The sequence below is a fragment of the Propithecus coquereli genome, unplaced genomic scaffold, assembly GCF_000956105.1.
Source record: "Propithecus coquereli isolate 6110/MARCELLA unplaced genomic scaffold, Pcoq_1.0 Scaffold221, whole genome shotgun sequence".
Classification (NCBI taxonomy): Eukaryota; Metazoa; Chordata; class Mammalia; order Primates; family Indriidae; genus Propithecus; species Propithecus coquereli.
The window spans coordinates 1,751,740-1,755,603 of NW_012147301.1; the positions used below are offsets into that span (position 1 = coordinate 1,751,740).

Consider the following 3,864-nt stretch of genomic DNA (forward strand, 5'->3'; position numbering starts at 1 on the left):
GGCCTCCCAGAGTGCTAGGATTACAGGCGTGAGCCACCGCACCTCGCTGGTTCCATGTCTTTGCAATTGTGAATTGTGCTGTAAACATACCGGTGCAGGTGTCTTTTTTATAAAATGGCTTTTCCTTTGGGTAGATCCCCAGTTGTAGGATTGCTGGATCGAATGGTAGATCTACTTTTAGTTCTTTGGGAAATCTCCATACTGTTTTCCATAGAGGGTGTGCTAATTTATATCCCCACCAACAGCATATAAACTTTCCCTTTTTGCCGCATCTGTGCCAGCATCTATTGTTTAACTTTTTAATAATGACCATTCATGGTATTTCATTGTAGTTTTAATTTGCATTTCCCTAATGATTAGTGATTTTGAGCATTTTTTATATGTCTGTTGGCCATTTGTTTCTCTCCTTTTGAAAAATGTCTGTTCATGTCTTTTGCCCACTTTTTAATGGGGTTATTTGTTTTCTTGCTAAGTTTGAGTTCCTTGTAGATTCTGGATATTAGGTCAGCAGGTCGGTATTTACATTGTCTGTTATCTGCCAGCAATAAGGTTTTAGAAATATTTGGAAAATATATATACCACTCCATGTTTACTGCCTGAAATTTTTCAGGGAGCCTGTGGTAGAGTGGTGTCCTAGTTTCTAAAAACACATATATCTATTATGACTATCTCTAGCAGTCCAAAAGGTAATACAATTATACATTCATTATTTCTCATTCATTCCTTTTCACCTTCCAAACACTTTATCAAATTATGGACTTGAATAATTTATGCCCTTTCTTCCCTTTTCTCCCACTTTTCACAGACACACATATCAAGAACCTAACAAAGTTAGGTAAATCTTATATCTGTTGCTGCTCTTATTTGCATGTCATTAGTAGATATTCCATGTTGGTTAAATCTGTGGTTTCTTCCTTTTGATGTGCTTGTGATTTCTGTACTTCAGCTTGTTTTCCTGAAAAAGCTTTTAATTCTTACTGAAACTCCTTTTGTGTGTGCATGTGTCCATTATTATAAAGTTTACCTACAGTACTTCGTACAATACAGTCGATCTGGCTGTACTCTTAAGACTTTGTCAGTGACATCATCTTTCCATCTAGCATTTAGAATGATTCATAACTACAACTTAAATTGCTCAATTTAAAGAAAATATGGTAATGATATGTTGAATCCCATAATACCACATTGCTTATTATCTTGATCAGAAGACGTTGGTTCCCTGATGAAATTTGATATAACTGATTCTATTTAAATGCAGTCGTCCCTAGGTATCCATGGGGCATTGGTTCTAAGACGCTCCCCACCCCGCACCCCACTTCCACAGATACTAAAATCCACAGATGCTCAAGTCCTTTATATAAAGTGGCATAGCTGTGTGTGGTGGCACACGCCTGGAATCCCAGCTACTTGGAAGGCTGAGTCAGGAGGATTGCTTGAGCCCAGGAATTGGAGACCAGCCTGGGCAACATAGTGAGGTCCCCATCTCAAACAACAAAAACAAAAAAGCAAATAAAAACAACCAACTTTGGACCAAAAAAAGATGTATTTGCATATAACCTATCTATATCCTCCTATATACTTTAAATCATCTCTAGATTACTTATAATACTTAGTACAATTAAATGCTATGTAAATAGTTGTTATACTGTATAGTTCTTAAAATTTATGTTATTTTTATTGCTATATTACTTTTAATTTAATTTTTTAACATTTTCAACCTGCGATTTGGTTGAATCCATGGATATGGAATCTAGATACAGAAGGCTGACTGTAGTATCTTTCAAATTTATAATAAAGGAAAAGTACTTTTGGGTATTGACTTCTTTGAAACATGTTATGTATATGGAAGTTACTTGCGTCTATATTTGAATTGTCATAAATTTGTATATTTTTCCTCTATGGATAAGACATTATACATAATGCCCCAGAAATAGGCATGTTTGTCTTTCTCACACTCCTTGCTCTGTACTTCCTCTTTTGTACCCTTACATTTTATTTCGCTTTCTGTCTTTCTCCCCCTTATCTGCTGGTTTTCGTTTTGTTTTTTAAGAATATGTCTATTCTTGACTGAAATGTGTTTTCTGAAAGAGCTGGTGTTTGAAAATTGCTTATGGCTCTTAACCATAGGAAAACAAATGCAGTTGGTTTGTTAGAAAATTATCATTGTTAACAAAATTTTAAGTATCCATAGACATATTAGGGGAAAATATTTGATTGAAATTAATTCAAGTTCAATTCTTATTCTTTTTAATACAGCATTTCTCAAACTCTAAGACCTGCAGTCACAAATTGAGATCTGGCATCATTTTCAGAGAGAGACTTTTGGTAATGTGTAAGTAGTTTTTGGTTCTCATTTTGATTTGTTTCAATTAGCTGTTTTCTGTATTAAACACAGTGAAGCCTTCATTTATCAGAACTCTTAAGAATTTGGAATATATTTACCACATAATAATTACAGGTAACAAGTGACACAAAATAATTTACTGAAAGAAGATGTCTTAAGATGTGCCCTGGAGGCCAGGCGTGCTGGCTCACACATGTAATCCTAGCACTCTGGGAGGCCGAGGCAGGAGGATTGCTTGAGCTCAGGAGTTCAAGACCAGCTTCAGCAAGAGTGAGACCCTGTCTCTACTAAAAATAGAAAGAAATTAGCCAGGCAACTAAAAATATAAAGAATTAGCTGGGCCTGGTAGTGCACACCTGTAGTCCCAGCTACTCAGGAGGCCTAGGCAGAAGGATCTCTTGAGTCCAGGAGTTTGAGGTTGCTGTGAGCTAAGCTGACACTCTAGCCCAGGCAATAGAGTGAGACTCTGTCTCAAAAAAAAAAAAAAGAAGATGTGCCTTGGATCAGTATTAATTCAACTTTATTTATTAGAGGCAAAATCCTCAATGTAAAAAATACTAGATTAAGGGACTTGAGTTCTTGCCCAAGCTCTGCCAATATCTAGCTGGGTATCCTTAAGTAGACCACTTTCTGTGATTTAGTTTATTTGGCTATAAAATGAGGGATTGGACTAATAATAAGATCCTTTCCTCTCTAAATGTCTGTTATTCCTATCTTAAGTTTTTATAAATCAGGTGTTCGTAATCTTTTGAAAGAGCTGTCAGATTACACGTTTATATTTTGATTTTAAGTTGGTTTTTGCTTGGGGATAGATATTGGGGGCAATGGTTCCAAAGTATATTAGGGGACAAGTAAGTCCCCCTTGTTCAAGAAATCTCCCCCATCTAGTCCATCTATTTGGGTTATAAAGTTAACTTTTAAAAAATTGAGTTTGCCTTGGGTAGGTTAAACCTTTATTTAAAATGCCAACCTAGTAAATATGATATACAAATATACAAATAAGATTTTCTTCCTTTCAAAATGACCATGGGATGCTGATGCTGAAGGAGTGCCAGTTTTCAGGGAGGTGGGGGAAAGGGAAAATACAGTAGTGGTAACTTCTGTGCGTGGGACTTTTGGGGGAGAAACTGATAGGGAAACTTTGGGCAGGGCGAAGGCAAGCACTTGGATTGTGGAAGGATGATGGGGGAAAGGATGGCTAGAGGTGCAATAAAAGTATAGAAAGAGATGAGGAAAGGTAGAACTAAACAAAAAACTCTGTGAAGGCAGAGGCTACTGCTTTCATCTCTGTCATCACCGACTCCTAGAATAGTGTCAGATCTTAGTAAGTATTTATTAGAAATATTTATTTCTGGCTGGGTGTGGTGGCTCATGCCTGTAATCCTAGCACTTTGGGAGGCTGAGATGGGAAGATTGCTTGAGTCCAGGAGTTTGAGGTTACAGTGAGCTATGACCGCACCACTGCACTTCAGCTAGGGTGACAGAGTGAGACCCTGTGTCAAAAAAAAAAAAAAGAAATA

The 3,864-nt window shown here is 36.9% G+C and overlaps 1 protein-coding gene across 1 annotated transcript in view; it reads left to right on the forward strand.

The window, feature by feature from the left end:
* Nucleotides 1-3,864, forward strand: part of DENND4A (DENN/MADD domain containing 4A) — a 175,146-nt gene that overhangs the window by 19,312 nt on the left and 151,970 nt on the right. Inside the window, exon 2 of the mRNA XM_012644820.1 lies at nucleotides 2,257-2,332. The gene's annotated coding sequence lies outside the window, so the exon portion shown is untranslated. The remainder of the gene's footprint in view (nucleotides 1-2,256; nucleotides 2,333-3,864) is intronic.